The sequence below is a fragment of the Podarcis melisellensis genome (genome assembly GCF_964234715.1).
Source record: "Podarcis melisellensis genome assembly, chromosome: 8".
NCBI classification, from domain to species: domain Eukaryota; kingdom Metazoa; phylum Chordata; class Lepidosauria; order Squamata; family Lacertidae; genus Podarcis; species Podarcis melisellensis.
This window is the reverse complement of record NC_138540.1, coordinates 69,376,424-69,392,443: the sequence shown is the minus strand read 5'-3', so window position 1 is coordinate 69,392,443 and position 16,020 is coordinate 69,376,424. Positions and strand designations below refer to the sequence as shown.

The following is a 16,020-nucleotide window of genomic DNA, read 5'->3' as shown; positions in this document are numbered from 1 at the left end:
CATTACATCAGGCATCCCCAAACTCAGCCCTCCAGCTGTTTTGGGACTAAAATTCTCATCATCCCTGACCATTGGGCCTGTTAGCTAAGGATGATGGGAGTTGTAGTCCCAAAACAGCTAGAGGGCCAAGTTTGCCTATGCCTGAATTATATGATGAAGTCACATTATGACCAGGCAGAGTTGTGGTTTTTTGGTCAGGGGGGTAGTGGAGCAGAAGGCAAAGGGTTAACTGCTCTTCAGGAAGAAGGCAGGGACTATTTAAGTCCTTCCTGAAGGGGAGAAATACTCTACTTTCTTGGCTCTGCCTTCTGGAGAAGAGCAAGGTGGCTTGCTGTTCCTGAGCTCTCTTGCTTCTGTGTAGCTTATAGGCCCTAAGCCTAGAGCAAAAAGGGAAAAGAATGTGGAATGTGAGGTTGTCTTGGTGTTGTGATGGTGCCTGATGTTCTCCATTGTGCACAGCCTGTTAGTTTGCCGTGAGGTCTACTCTGGGTAAAGAAGGAACCAGCTCTCATTTGGAGTTTGCACCCACTTATCAGAAAACTGGTGTGGAAACTAATCTTGTCTTCTCGGGCACGAAGCATCTTCCCACCCAGAGCTCTCCAACATGGGAGAATTCAATCTTGCTACCAAGAGAAGCATAGTTACTCACTAGTTATTGAAAGCAGGCAACGTTAAGATTCCTTTCTTTGTGGCTCATCAGCATTTTTGAAGTAGCTTTGCAAAATGTGAAGAGCCCAGAGCAGCAATTTGGGCACACTGCTAATTCAATCTAAGGTGGGTGGGGATACCACTAGTAAAAACGTTGGAAACAGCTAAAAGCAATTTGCAATCATAGAAATCAGATGCCATCCCTAGGTCTCAGGTTTGGACCCTGAAATGCTCCTAATCTGGCAACCTTCCTGGACCACCCCAGCCCTGAGCAGCTGAGGGTGGTGGGGGGAAAAGATCAGCAGAGGGGGGCTTGAACACCTGAGGGTGTCTAGGGAAGGAGCCTGAATAATTCTGGGCTTTAAACACTAATATGAGCACCTTGAATTGGGTCCCAAAATAAATTGACAACCAATTGATTTACCACAGTACTATTGAATGAATGGTTCACAAATTTATCATCAAGTTTGGAAAGTTTCCCTCTTGCTGCAACTTGTCAAAGCTAACAAAGACTTGAAAACTTTCTCGGCTGCAGCTCCGATCTGGTGGAACGCTCTGCCACAAGAGACTAGGGCCCTGCGGGACCTGACATCTTTCCGCAGGGCCTGCAAGACAGTTGTTCCACCAGGCCTTTGGTCAGGGCACAGCCTGACTCCCTCCTTTGGCAATCTCCACAGAACTTTAGCCTAGTGGTTGCCATCAATTTGATTTTAATTATTTTTTATAATGAAATGTTTTTAGAATGTTGGATTATTTGATTGTTTTTAGCTGCCCTGAGCCCAGCTTCGGCTGGGGAGGGCGGGATATAAATAAATTTTATTATTATTATTATTATTATTAAAACAAATTCAGCAACACCCTTCAGTATCGTGCAAAAGCTTGGCATTCATGTATATTCAGCAGAACCTGACCTGCTTTTCTGGAGTAGTACTAGCACAGTGGATACTAGGCAATAATACAAATCTCCAGCCCAAAGTACAAAATAGCTTTCAATTCACTCATTTCATTAAAAAGTGCATCTCTTCCTCTGGGTTTTTGTTTGTGCGTGTACACACACACACACACACACACACACACACACACACACACTTCTGAATGACAAGTCTTCCAGAACCCAGCTGGCAATGAGATCCAGAGTGATAAGACCATCAATGACAAATTCCCTTTAAAAAAGAAAGCATCACTAAGATCAGTCTTAAACCAATGAAAGCATTTCATTCATTCATGGACCTGGAGTACTTTTGCCTTCTTCAACACAGCTATTTCCCTATATTATCAGTAATAATTTTGGACCATGGACTTAATGGTCTTTCTAAACAGTTTATTTATATATTGCTTTGCCCACAGATGTAGCCGTCTCTGCTCAAAACAGCCCTTGCAAAACCCAGTCTAAGTACAGAAGTACAATAAGAATACATTAAGAAGCATAATATCACAACAACATAACACTGAAAAAAATAAGCAATTAACCGTTTAACAGGCATCAGAATTTAAGTGAGCATAAGGCACACAAACAGATAAGTTAAAAACAAAACATTTAATAGCTTCATATCCAAAAGAAGCCCCAAAGCTGCCGGTGGGGGAGAGTTAGGTAGTGATGTTTGTTTCTTCATTTGTGAAACACTCTAAACATTTCACTTTTCTCTCTGCCCCCCCCCTGTTTCATGCTTTAAAACTGCTCCTTCATTCCCAGTACACCAGAACAAAAGATGGAAGTTTGCTAATCCTGATTTTTTAAAAGAAAGAAATACCCTAAGCATGTGCACTGTAATACACACAAATCAAGATCTCAGGAGTAAAACAGTTTGCTTCTGCTGTCCTGATGCTAAACTTCTCTTGAGAATAATCACCATTTTTATTGTTGGAAAAGAGAACACCATTTTTTTTAAAAGTAAAGATGATAAAAAATAGTTTTGTGTATATCCTTACATTATCATAGCCTTACATTATCAGGCTATACAGTATTCTCATATTATCCCCCTCTGTATCAGCGTATGGTTTAGACCACATGGGGGTGCTGTGTTACCTAGCTCATGCTTCTAACTGCCGCATAGGCAAGAAAGAATTATAAAGGAACACAGTCGCTTGAACCGCTGAATTGGAGCAAATGTCAACCAGGTTCTCTGCTGACTGATATTCTCTCTGATTCAGCAGTAAGATGTGGGTTTTCGGGGGGGGGGGGAATGCTCGGGCAGAGAGCTTTAAAGCATGGACCTTCCCTGGAAAGCGTGGTGCAAAAGGAAGTCTGGATGAGCCCTGAGTGGCTTTCCTGGGTTTTGGGAAAGGATGAGATGCCAAGAACTGAGCCTAGGAGCTTGTGCATTCAAAGCAGATGCTCTATAACCCTTCAATACGTTTTGTGGAATGAGCTTGCAAAGACCAGAGCCCAATTTGTCAGCAGCAGGAAATGGCAATCTGTTCTAGGGGCTATGCTGCGATGAAAAGATAAGGTGGTCATTTGACTGCAGGCTCACTGTCTGACAGACACAATGCAGAAGGTGGGAGGGAAGAGACAAGCGAGGAAATACAGGTATCGGGTGTTGAAGTGACACACGCCCAGTTGAAGTGTTACGCCAGCGATTGCGATAATAGTGCAAAGGAGGAGTGCTGGATTGCCCTTGCAGGCTCTCCTCCAACCAGCAGTGGTGGGAGGCAGAGCAACTACTGTATTTTTCGCTCCATAAGGCACACCGGACCATAAGGCGCATCTAGTTTTTAGAGGGAGAAATCAAGAAAAAAAAAATTATTTTCGCCCCCCAGCCCCAAAGAGCAAAGAAGCCAAGACAGCCAGCAGGATCCATCCCGCTGGCTGTGTTGGCTTCCTCTTTAGCCGTGCACAACCTCTCCGGCCGGGAGAGACTGCACGCGGATATGGCAATTCCCCCACCTCCCGCAAAAGCCCATAAGAGCCGCACACCCTTTAAGGAGTGTGCGGCTCCTGTGGGCTTTTCTACGAGGAGGGAGAAGGGACTGACTGGCCACGTCAGTCCCTTCTCCCTCCTGGGGAAAAGCCCGCAAGAGCCGCGCGGAGCTTGTGTGCGGCTTTTGCGGGCTTTTCCTGCCTGCCTCTCCCCTGCATTCGCTCCATAAGACGCACACACATATTTCCCCTTACTTTTTAGGAGGGAAAAAGTGTGTCTTATGGAGCGAAAAATACAGTAATTGAAGTTGTGCCCCCATCCTCCTCTCAGCTGAGTTCTCCAAGGGAAACATAGGAGGAGGAGGAAGCTGACAATCAGCTCCATGGCCCAAACTGGATGTAAGTAAGAAGGCAGGCAGGCATGTTGGGGGCTGCCTGAGCTCCATGCACTCTGGGCCCCAATGGACCACTCTCCCCTGCCTGCCACACATGGCAACCATACAGGGTGCTAAATGGCACAAGGAACTTGCATGAGTACCGCAGGCTCCTAAGTCTGCATATCCACCCTCAAAAAATAAATAAATAGTAGACTGGGCACAGGGGTGCAATGAAGAGGCTAGCTAGTGTGTCTAACTCAGAGCAGGGCATTTAGTGAGGCATCCACCACCTGCACTTTCCGGAAACGGCAGCTATGGGGTGTGGTGGGGGCTAGCTGGGTTTTCTGCCCCAGGTGAAGCCTTCAGAGTGGCACCATTGAGGCTTCCAGTCTGTGTGCACACGTGTGTGTAAGCAAATGCATCTGAGGGGTGTGCCAAACTGTGCCTTTGACCGGGGTAAAATAAAGCCCAGTTTCACCCCTGCTGGGAACACCTGAAGACATTTTTTGTTCCTACAGATTTTCCCAGCTGGATAAATGGGCCTTTGCCACAAGTGTCCACTTTGGTTGGTCTTTGGTCTTGTTTTAAACGTATTTCCGTTATTACGTAAATTGCCTGGAAATAGCTTGGAAGGAGATTAATAAAATCACCGTCATCTTTGCTCTACATCACACAATCCTTATTGTGGGGGTGAAACTGAGTATCCGAATGAGGCTTAAGATGGCTGGGTACTGGAAGTGAAAGCAACGGTGTTCTCTTCTAGTTCTTGCTGATGCGTTGCAGCCTGGCCCAATACATCTCAAGGAATGGTGTGCCAGTTGCTATCTATTTAATTCTAATTTCAGTGGACCACTCTTTGCCATACATACTTGCAAAGTGGTTTGCATGACAATCCATATTGTTACCCATCAAAATAAGGTGGGGTTTAGAACCCAACCAGCACATGTAATAATATAAACAAACAAACAAACAAACAAACAAACAACCAGACTGTGATGAGGTTGGAGGAGATATTGAAAATGTTTCGCTGCCCCCCTCCAACAGCTGTGTGGACTTTGTCCCAGGTGTTGGAAAGTGGCCTAAACTAGGGAGAGGGAAGCTCAGGCCTTTCTATCTAGCTCCCCGAACTCTCCACAGGCCACACCCCACAACAGTCCTGCTTTGCGCTTTTCTAGATTGTTTGTGCCTGGCAGGAATGTGCCCTTAAGCATGAGAATGTCTACTTGCTTGTCTGGATAAACAGCATGACACAGAGGTGCATGGAAAGATGAAACCTTTGCTTTGCTTACTTTTGCCTCTGGCCCTCGCCTCTGAAGGTTGCCCAGTAGGGAACATGGCCCTCCGGCTGAGAAAATGCTACCCACCCCTGGGTTAGCAGCGTAGATGCACAGGAAGGGTTGCTTCTGTTTCATACGCCACAGAGGAGGTGGGAGAAAAGAAGCAGAAACACATCTCCAGGGAAGAGTGTGAGAAGGATTAATGTGTTTCAGGAAGGTGTGGGAAGATGCATGTTGTTCTCAGTCTTACCTTATAGCAGGCTAAGGCTCTTTGATCCAACAGCAGAGACCAAGAGGAGGTCTAGGCTCTGTCCTCTGGCTAAGAGGGGGCTGAGGACGCTCTGAGAACTCTGGAGAATGATACCACACTTAAGTTCAGTAAAGTAGGCTCAGATACTACAGCAAAGGCACATTTCTCTCATCCAGAACAGGCTGACTAAATCTACCATTAGGCCGGGTGAGGTGGTGGCAGAAGCTCCTCAAAGAGTTACCTTTCCATGCCATCAGGGTGAGGAAACACCACAGCTGGGGTGCCACTATGGAGAAGGCCCAATCTTGCTTCCCCACAGAGCAAGCAGCATCCACTGAGAAGGGCCGCCTCTGTTTAGCTCAAAGCCTAGGTGTGAAAGTCCCGTTGCTGAGCAACAACGTGCAGAGCTCAGTGGAGTCGGAGGCCACCCAACTGGAAGAGTCTCTGAGGTCTACTTGCCTGGAGGCAGAGTCAGCACTCAAAGACAGGACCAGTCCTTGGGGCAGGTGAACAGCAATCCAGGTGGTCAGATGGTCCAGGGGTCAGGGAATCCGATGATCATGGGGTCAAGCAGGAAGCAACAAAGTAGAGCCAGGAACTATAAGCATTGTTTCCAGCACTTGACTGCTGCTAGAAGCTCTGCTTAGGAAGGCTGAAGCCAGGTGGTTCTCACCTTCTCCTCTGAGTCCTGGAAGGCTTATCAGCTGCAGGTGGAGTCACTCTGCCTTCTCCCCCTTCAGGCTGCTGTTCAACAGGTGAAGCTGACTCTTGGCCCATGATACAGGCAAGCTAGTATGGTAAGAAGAGCTCCACCAGACCAAGTGCCACATGACGTCACAAATAAGTCTCAGCAACCTCACCTGAAGCAATAGTTGCCGCAGTTCATAAACACAAGCAAGCCAGGTGTAACAGCAAGACCACCCAGGCCCACCTTCAGTAGCTCAAGAACTACTCTGGCAAGCCCTGTGGTTCCTGCTCATCATACATGTTGCATCATAACAAAGGGCAACCCAACAGCCCTCCATCTCCTATGACAACACATCTCCTCATGCAACAATGACCAATGTCAACTACTGATGCCCTACACCTTCAAACTCATCCACCACACTCATGTAACATCATGAAGTTGGCAGTTGTTGCAAGTTGTGCATAGGGAACCAAAGTATATCCCAGGGAAGACTCCAACAGGGGCTGCTTCACCACACAGCTGCCAGAATGGAGAGGGAGTCAGGCAGGTGCTCTTTGTGAGCTTGGCTAGGAAGAATTATTGCCGGGCTCCTTGTTCCCAAAACGGGCACCGTCGATGGCTACTATCTATGAAAGTTATCAGCCTGAGGGGAAGTCGCCATCTTTGAGCTCACCCATCCCACGACAGACACCACCAATAATCATACCCTATGGCAGCTATCAGAATGGAAGGAACAGAGAGCCAGGGCCTCTGCATCAGCCTAAGGGGACGTCACCGTCATCAGGCTCACCTGTTCCAGAAAAGACACCATCAACAGCCAATCCCTATGGCAAATGCCAGAACGGGATGGACAGGGAGCCAGGCCCAATCCATGAGTCTGTGTGGAAGCAACCGGCATTGGGTTACTGCATAGAACGGCTTCGATCACTGATAGTTCCACCTCACAGTTATCAGGTGGGTGTGGAGAAAGAGCCAGGTCATATCCATGAGCCTGTATGGAACCAAGCACCAATGGACTCCTCTGGAACACAACCAGTTCCACCCGTGGTCATTCCACCACGCAAGTGTCGGAAGTGGGTGGATACACCTCTGGGCCCTCTCCACGAGCCCATCTGGACTCAACCATCCTTGGGTTCTTCCCTCTTCCTGCAGGCTCCAGCAGTGCCGATTGACTTTGGCAGCTCTCACAACTGGAAACGGACACAGTACAGCCACCTCTATGCACCAGGCTCCTCACAACCAGGACAGACTCCATCAATTGCTTCTGTATCTGGCAGCTGTCAGAAGGGGAAGGAAAGAGCATTAGGGCCACTTCATGAACCTCTTTGGGACCAACCGCCACTGGGCTCTTCCCTCCTACTGCAGACTCCGCCAGAACCCATTGACTTTGGCAGCTCTCACAAGTGGAATGGGAGACTGCAGGACCCGCCATACGCAGCTGACTCCTCTCAGAAAGATCTGGTTCCTTCAGTGGCCATTGCACATGGCAGCCGCCAGAAGTGGAGGGAGAGGCAGCTGGGCCCACTTCATGAGCCACTCTGGGACCAGCCGCCACTGAGCTCCTCCTTCCTACTTCAGACTCCACCAGAGCCCATTGAATTTGACGATTATCACCATGGGTGGTGAGACTGCCTGACTATGTCAATGAACCTGGCTCCTCGCAACCAGAGCAGACTTCACCAGGGACCATTCCACACTGTAGGTGTCACCTGGGGTGCACTCCATGAGCCTCCCTGGTGTCAGCTGCCACTAGGCTCCTCCTGCATAGAACGGGCTTCATCTGTGGGTGTCATACCTGGTAAAGGTCAGGAGGTAGAGGGTAAACATTGGGTACCTCTCCATGAACCTCTCCGGGAGTGAGTAACATTGGAATTCTCTTTCCTAGAATGGACTCCACGAGTGAGCATTTCAGCTGTGAGCCAACAGAATGGAAGGGAGAGAACCTAGAACTTCTCCACAAACCTGGCTGGAACCAGAACCTGTGGGACTGCTCGGCTCCTAGAACCAACTCCATCAATGGCTATTCCATCTGGTGCCTTTAAAAACAATGAACATACCTGAGCCTTGCAGTTGCTTGTTTCCTACTTTCTTCCATTGTGCCTTCTTTTTGTGTCATGCTTATTAGATTTTAACCTATCCTGGCAGGCTTGCCTGTAATTGAAGCACTTCTGCCAAGTGCTAGACATGATGAGCTGTTGCCAGTCCATGTAGAGAACACTGAGGGAAATGGACCAAATGCTCGGATTCAGTAGGCAGCTTCCTATGTGCCTATGTGTACCTGCCCCCCCCCACATTTCTTCTGTCCTGGCAAACTGAGCAGCACTAGGCATCTGGATCTAGTCAGTATCTGGTTTCCCACAATGCCCCTCAAATGTCACTCTAAGGAATTGTGGGAAATTCAAAGGCAATCTGCCATCTTACATGGTGCATCAAAAGCATCCCCTATGACAACACACCTCCTCATGCAACAATGGCCAATGTCAACAAAAACTACTGATGCCCAAGCCCCTTCCCACTCATCAGTCACACTCACGCAACATCACAATGTTGACAGTTGTTGTAAACCCTGCATAGAGAATCGCAATAAATCCCAGAACAGACTCCACTAGGGGCTGTTCCTCAGAGCCATTTGCAAAAGGGAAGGGAAGACAGACAGTTCCTCTTCAAGAGCCTGGCTTGGTCTGTCATTAGGCTCCTTCCTCCCAGAAGAGACACCATAATTGGTGACAGCTCCCCACGGCAGCTGTCAGAAGGGGATGAACAAGGAGCTAAGCCCTCTTCAGGAACCCGTCCGGGAACAACCACCACTGGGTTCCTCCCGCACAGAACTAATTTCACCGGCGGTTATTCCACCATCCAGTAGCCAAAATGGAAGGGCAGAAAAGCTTGACCCTCTCCATGAGTCTATCTTGGACCAACAGCCACTGAGCTCCTCCCTTAGGGAGCAGACGCCTTCAGTTGTCACTGCACCTGGAGGTCACCAAAAGGTTTCTCTCCATGAACCTGCCTCAGAGCAACCACTGAATCCAGCCTGCCTCCTGCCTGACCCTCTCCATGAATCCTGCTTGGACCAGGAGTCACTGGGTTCTTACTTCACAGCACATCCACCATCAGATGGAGGCAATCAGCAGGGGAATGAGAGATACCCAGGCCCTCCACGTGAACATGCCTGGAAGAAGCCACCTTCAGGGTCCATTCCAGCCTGCAGTGCTCAGACTGTATTAGCGGCCATTCCCCCAGGCGGTTTGCGGAAGAGACAAATGGATCCTTTACAGAAGACCACCTTGGGCCAACAGCCATTGCGTTCCTTCCAACCAGAGCGTGCTCAGTCAGTGGCCGTTGCTCCCGGCACCAGCCAGAAGGCGAAAGTGCCACAGGTAAGTCTACTTCATGAGAGTGTCTGGGAGGAAATACCAGTAGGAAGCACCCACTTCCTGCAGACTGCAGTCGAGACCATTCCACCTGACAGCTACCAGAAAGGAATGGAGATGCAGGAGGACCTTCCCCATGCACCAAGCTCCTTCCAACTAGATCAGACAACATTGGTGGCCCCCGCACCTATCAGCTACCAACAAGAGAAGGAGGGACACCCACACTCCCTCCAGGCTCCTGCTTGGTTTCGACTGAACAGAGAGACGGGCCCGATCCATGAACCTGCCTGGGACTAACTGCTATGGGTCTCCTTCTCCTTCCTCAATGTGGCTCCACAAGTGGGCCTTGGCCCAAAGTGAAGGGAGAGAAAACAAGACCTTCTTCATCAGTCTAGCTGGGACCAGTAACTGAAGTCTCCTCCTTGAACTAGTTCCACCAGGGGCCATTCTAGCTGGTCTTTTTTTTTTTAATGAACATACCTGAGCATGGCATATGCTTGCTACCTATTTTCTCCACTGTCCCTTCTTTTTACATCACATTTATCAGATTGCAAAGCATTCCATCGGAGGCTTTTTGTTGTTTTGTTTTAGCATTTTATTTCTTTCTTTTTTCTTAAAAAAGCACAATTTTTCTATCAATCTTGCTCCAGCCGTTTAGGAGATGAACCGTCAGGCTAACTGCTGTACAACAAGTAGCAGAATTTTAAGAGCAGGAATAATACGTAATTTGAAAACAAGGAATAATATCTGAATGAACCGTAAGTAGCATCACCAGTGTCCTCCCAAGACATAATGTCAGGCTCCAAGGAATCGGTTTCCTTCTCCCTTAGCAGTAGATAAGCAGAGCAAAGTGAACTGGGTCTTCTTACCAGTTAGAATTCTTTAATAATTACAGCGAGGGATAATGAATGTCTTCCTCTAAGAATGGTGGTGCTTTCAATTAAGGCTACACTCCCCTCACCCTCATCCCTCTCAATCCATGTCACTCCTACATCTGATAACCTGAGCTTATAGTCACTGTGTTTTCTGTTTAGCAATTTTCTCAGATCTCCTAGAAGGTGGGGAGGGGGGAAGGGGGATGCTGTCCAGAGGCTGTGAATCTGTTAACCCTCTCTCTTCCAGTGTTTCTTCTCCTAGCTGTTCCTCATCCAGTATTTCCCAGCTTTTCCCTTCTGAACTATGCCCCTCTGCAAACCACTGTTCTAAATCTATACTGTTCTCCTGCTCCTAAGGAGATTCAGGGCCAGGGACAGGAGGAGGTGGTACCCACCGTTCCTCCTCATTGTAGCCCTCCTCAGCACGGTCCCTGACACATAACGGAGGAGTGCATTGAAGGGTCATTTGTAAGGTTCCCAGCATCTTGATGGTCTCCTTCAATGAGGTATGTTGTGCTGGGATTCCATCTGTGCTGCCAAGTCCCCAGAGGCAGCTAATGTTTCTCCTAAAACAATATCTGTTGCTCAGTGTTTTGATTTGCAGGGAAATATCCCAGGTTCAGTCCCTAGCATCTCCAGATCACACTGGGAAACACCCATGTCTCAGACCCCAGACAACTGTTGCCAGTCAAGTGTAGATGGCTGGAGTAGCGGTCAGATGTGCTATAAGGCAGCTTCCTATGTTTGGGAATCACCCAGGGCATGATTCCCATTAACAGATTTTTTGATAGACTTTGTCATCTTCTCCATAGTCTCTCTGTCCTTCTTTAGTATGACCTTTTATTATATTCGTTAGTCCCAAATGAAAGTCCCAAAGTGACTTGACGAGATAAAATCCAATAGTTAAAAACAAGAAAAGCTGAAGAAGAAACCAGTATGATATAAAATGCCTAAAATGCTCAACCAGAAACATAAGAAGTCCTGCCCACCTCATTAAAATATGAGCACCACCGTAGAGGTTAGCTTGGTTACAAAAGGCTTGAATAAGTAATAAGACCATAGCTTGAAAACCGATAATGATGGTTTGAGGCATGTTTCCCTGTGGGGAGCAGCCCACAGATGAGGATCTACCACTGAAAAGGCCCCTTCTCACATGGCTACTGGCTACACCTTCCTTGGGTTAGGCATTTAGAGAAGGAGATCTTTGACCTTTGTCCATATTCCATTAAAGAGTATGCCATGACCCAGCTGGACCTCAACTCAAAGAAGTTCTCCAAGCAAACAACCAGTGTTAGTGGCCGCCAATGAGAATACCCTCAAGAGTAAGAGGCATAAGTGGCTCACTACCCCACTTCAAGATCCATGCTCTGGTTCTGGATCCCCCAACACTGGCCCGAGGTATCCATAGGAGGCAGGAGAAGGCGATCAGGAGCCCAGAGTTGGTAGTGTAATGTCCAGTTCAAGGACTCTCTTCCTACAATCCTACTCAGGAGGAGTAGGATCAGGCATGGAGCTTGTAATGGATTGAGACCAAATTTAGGGCCAGGATGGAGTGAAGAAGTCAGCTGTCATGTGAATCCTTCAGTGGGAGGAGTGGCTTCATAGTTCTGTGCAATACTGTGCATAAATCACACACTGTGAACGCAGAAGGTCCATTACTTTTGGTCATATGCATTCCTTGAAGCAGCAGTAGGTTAAAATATACCATCAAATTAGAGGATACAAGGTTTGTTTAGTTCCAATTTAGTTCCAATTTATGCTTTTGTAATACACAGAGAAACAAAAATGCCACAAGGAGTGTTGCCAGTTATCATGGGACACAAAAACCCCTCGGCCACTTAACCACAACATTATGCAACCCTACATAAAGCAATATTTATCACAGCCAGGGCTGAAGAACCTGGCAGGTCCCACTACAAACACCTGCCACGCCCATTTGCATTCCCCCCTCTTGCTTAGGACTCTAAGCAGCATTGACATTTTAATGCTTCCCAATGCCCCTGAGCAAGGAATTGTGGGAAAGTCAAAGGGTGGCTAGACCCAGCCCCTCATATCTGATCAGGGCCCTGCCAGCTCAGCCAAATAGGTCTTTCTTGATCCACAGAAGGTGGATGTCCACCAGAAGATACTTCAAGCCTACAGCTGGACTTGACCACAGCTACCACCACCAATGGCCTAGGCTTGGGGAAATGGTGATGATCATAATGGCCAACTGCTAGCCAATAATTCCCCTTGTAAGCCATGTGGTTCCTACTCATCTTACATGGCACATCATATCAAAAGGCAGCCCAACAGCCCTCCATCTCCCATGACAACATGTCTCCTCATGCAGCAATGACCAATGCCAACAGACACGACTAATGTCCAAATCCTTCACACTCAAATGACATCACAATGTTGGCAGTTGTTGCAAGCTTTGCACAGAGAATCACAATAAATACCAGCACATACTCCACCAGTGGTCATTCCACAGTGCAACTGTCAAAAGGGAGGGAGGGACAGGCTGTTCCTCTTTGAGAACCTGGCTTGGTGCCTCCCTCCCAGAAGAGACACCATCCTTGGTGACAGCTCCCCAAGACAGTGGCTGGAAGGGGATGAACAAGGAGCCTGGCCCTCTCCATGAACCTGTCTGGGAACAACCGCCACTGGGCTCTTCCCCACTAGAACATGTGCCATCAGTTATTGTTCCTCCTCATGGCTATCCAAGGGGGATGAGACAAGAGATAGGTCCTCTCCATGATGCTGTCCAGGATCATCCAACGCAGGACTCCTTTGAGCCAGACTCGATCCCAACAGTGGTCATTCCTCCACGCAGATGTCAGAAGGGGATGGACAGACAGGTGGGTCCCCTCCATGAGTCTGTCTGGGAGCAACAACCATTGGACTCCTGCCCTATACAGACAATTCCACCAGTGGAATTGCCATTGAGGTCCTCCTTCAGAGCACAAACTCCATCAGTTTCCACTGCACATGGAAGCCACCAGAAAGGAAGCAGGAGATACCCAGGCCCTCTCCACGAACCTGTTTGGGAGCAACCACCATTGGGCTATTCATCTCCAGAATCTATTACACCATGCAATCATCAGACAGGGAGTGATAAGTTGCCAGACCCACTGCACGAGTCTGCCTTGGACAAACAGGCATTGGGTTCTTCATTCAAAGCTCAGTCTCTATCAGTGGCTGTTGAACATGGAAGTTGTCAGAAGGTGAAGAGGAAGTATCCGGGTCCTCTCCACGAACCTGTCTGGGAGCAAACAGATGCAGGGTCCTCTTTCCTAGCGCAAGTTCCATTAGCGCCCATTCCACAAGGCAGTTACAAGGAGGAGAGACGGCTGGACCCTCTCCATAATCCCACCTTGCCCCAACAGCCATTGCATAACTCCGTCCCAGAACATACTCGATCAGTGGCCGTTGCCCCTAGCACCAGTCAAAAGGGAGGAAAGACACACCTAGGCCCACTTCATGAGACTGTCTGGGAGGAGATACCATTGGGAGTCACTCCCTTGTGGCAGAGTCCACTGGTGATCATTCCACCTGACAATTATCAGAAGGGGGTGGAGAAGCAGGCAGATGTTCTCCATAAGCCAAGCTCTTCCCGATCAGAGAAGACTCCATCAGTGGCCACTGCACCCAACAACGGTCAGAAAGAGAAGGGGAGAAACTTCAACCCTCTCCAGGCACCTGTCTGGTTCCGACTAAACAGAAACCCAACCCCTCTTCATGAGCCTGTCTGGGATTAACTGCCATTGGGGTCCTCCTTCCAAGAATCGGTGGCCACTTTGGAAGTGTCCAAAATAGGAGGAAGAGACAACTGGACCTTCTCCATGAACTTTGCTGGGACCAAGTTCTGTGGGGTTCTTTTCTCCTACTGCCAATTCCATTCGTGAACATTCCATTTGGTCCTTTGAAAATATGAACATACCTGAGCCCTGTGTTGTCTTGTTCATACGTTAGATTTTGCCCCATACATTAGATTTTTATAAGACCAGCAGTATAAAAGTTTATCATTCTGTTAAGTGCCTTACAACGTGTAGTAGAATTTTGAATGCAACAAGAGTCATAAATCATGTGACCAAAGCAAAGCATCAGCAGTATCCCTGGTGCCCTCCCAAGAGAGGAGGGCATTGGTGGATACTGATAGTCTCTAGAATCCTGGTGGTCTCCTTCACTGCAGACCTCTTGGATACCATCTGCAGCATCAAGTCTCCAGAGGTAACCAAAATCTTCCCCCAAAGCAATCCCTGAAGTTTAGTGGTAGAGTTCATACTTTGCTTGCAAAAGGTCCCAGATTCAGTCTCCAACATTTGCAGGTAGGACAGAGAGAGATACTGCTAGCCTCACCACATATGAAAAAATCCTTCTTAAAATTGTTAAGGAATATTGGGAAATGATTTATAATGAAATGAAGAAGATGTTTAAAATAACCTTTGTTAAGAAACCAGAAGCTTTCCTACTAGGCATTACAGGAGTGGATTTACCAAGATCACAAAAGAATTTGTTTATGTACACAATTATGGCTGCACGAACATTATTAGCACAACATTGGAAAGAAGAAAGTGTCCCAGCTAAAGAAGATTGGCAAGTTAAATTAATGGAATATGCTGAAATGGCAAAATTGACAATGAAATTAAGAGGAAGAGATGACAATAAATTTAAGGAAGAATGGAAGGACTTTATTGCATACATACAGAAGCAATGTACACAGTTAATACATTAGCAGGGATTTAAGATTACTTGTAATTTTATCATGAATGGATAATAAGTAATTCAAATGGTTTAAATTTCACAATGGACATGTACTACATTGATATACAATGGAACCAAGGAAGGGAATAGTGGGAAGTCAAACTGTTTTGCTTTGATTTTTTTAAATTTATTTTATTTTTGTTATTGCTGGAAAATTAATAAAATGTTATGGGGCGGGGGGAGAGAGAGTGTTGCTCCAAGCTCAAACTGTGTCGCTTTCACAAGCCACTCTTGAGTTCCTATACCAATAATTTAGAAACTTTCAGCAATGTCACTAAGCCAAGTTTTACTGCCAAGTTTTACTTTACATTTCTGAATGCTGTATGGAAAAGCACATGAACCAGACCTTTGAACAGTTTGTAAGTAAAACAAATTTAAACATAAGAGAGAGAGAGATACTGCTAGTTGCTGCAGACAATTTTGCAAGGAGATAGTATCTTTTCTGTACTTCCTTATCTTAAAGGACTTGGACAGGTTCGTGACACAAATGCCCATATATTGATTTATATGTATATATGCCTTTGACAAAATCAAGACAGCGGGTTCCTAGAGCCCCACTAGCATTTCACATTGCAGTGTGACAAACTGCCTGGTAAGGAAAATATATATTCTAATAATTTATTGAACTCTTCCCCTTTCCATTTTGATTCCCACAACTACTCCGTGAGGTAGATTAGTTAGGCAGAGCAACATTGACTGGCCCAAGATCACCCAGCAAGTTTCATAGCTGAGTCGGGATTCAAACTGGCCCTGCATGAGCATTGGCATCAGGCAATGTCATCCCTTACATATATCCTGGAGCATCTCATGCATGCAAAATGTGTGTATATGACTCTGTCCCAGACAACATGGCCAATAGTGGGGAATGATGGGAGTTGTAGTCCAATGGCAACTGGGTGGCCACAGGTTCTCCTCCCCTGCTTGAAAG

At 47.2% G+C, this 16,020-nt stretch overlaps 2 long non-coding RNA genes across 4 annotated transcripts; one reads left to right on the top strand and one right to left on the bottom strand.

Annotated features, from left to right (window-relative positions):
• Positions 1-1,523: 1,523 nt before the first annotated feature.
• On the bottom strand, positions 1,524-6,202 carry LOC309375371. 2 transcript variants are annotated; one of them, XR_014170869.1, is made up of 3 exons: positions 6,086-6,202; positions 5,413-5,512; positions 1,524-1,811 (listed from the first exon to the last, which is right to left on the bottom strand). It is a non-coding gene; the product is annotated as an uncharacterized lncRNA (long non-coding RNA). The 2 variants fall into 2 exon arrangements; XR_014170870.1 differs by lacking the exon at positions 1,524-1,811 and adding an exon at positions 1,955-3,356.
• Positions 6,203-7,757: 1,555 nt separating this feature from the next.
• On the top strand, positions 7,758-8,169 carry LOC309375350. 2 transcript variants are annotated; one of them, XR_014170835.1, is made up of 2 exons: positions 7,758-7,898; positions 7,986-8,169. It is a non-coding gene; the product is annotated as an uncharacterized lncRNA (long non-coding RNA). The 2 variants fall into 2 exon arrangements; XR_014170836.1 differs by having other exon boundaries at positions 7,763-7,904.
• The last annotated feature ends 7,851 nt before the right edge of the window (positions 8,170-16,020 follow it).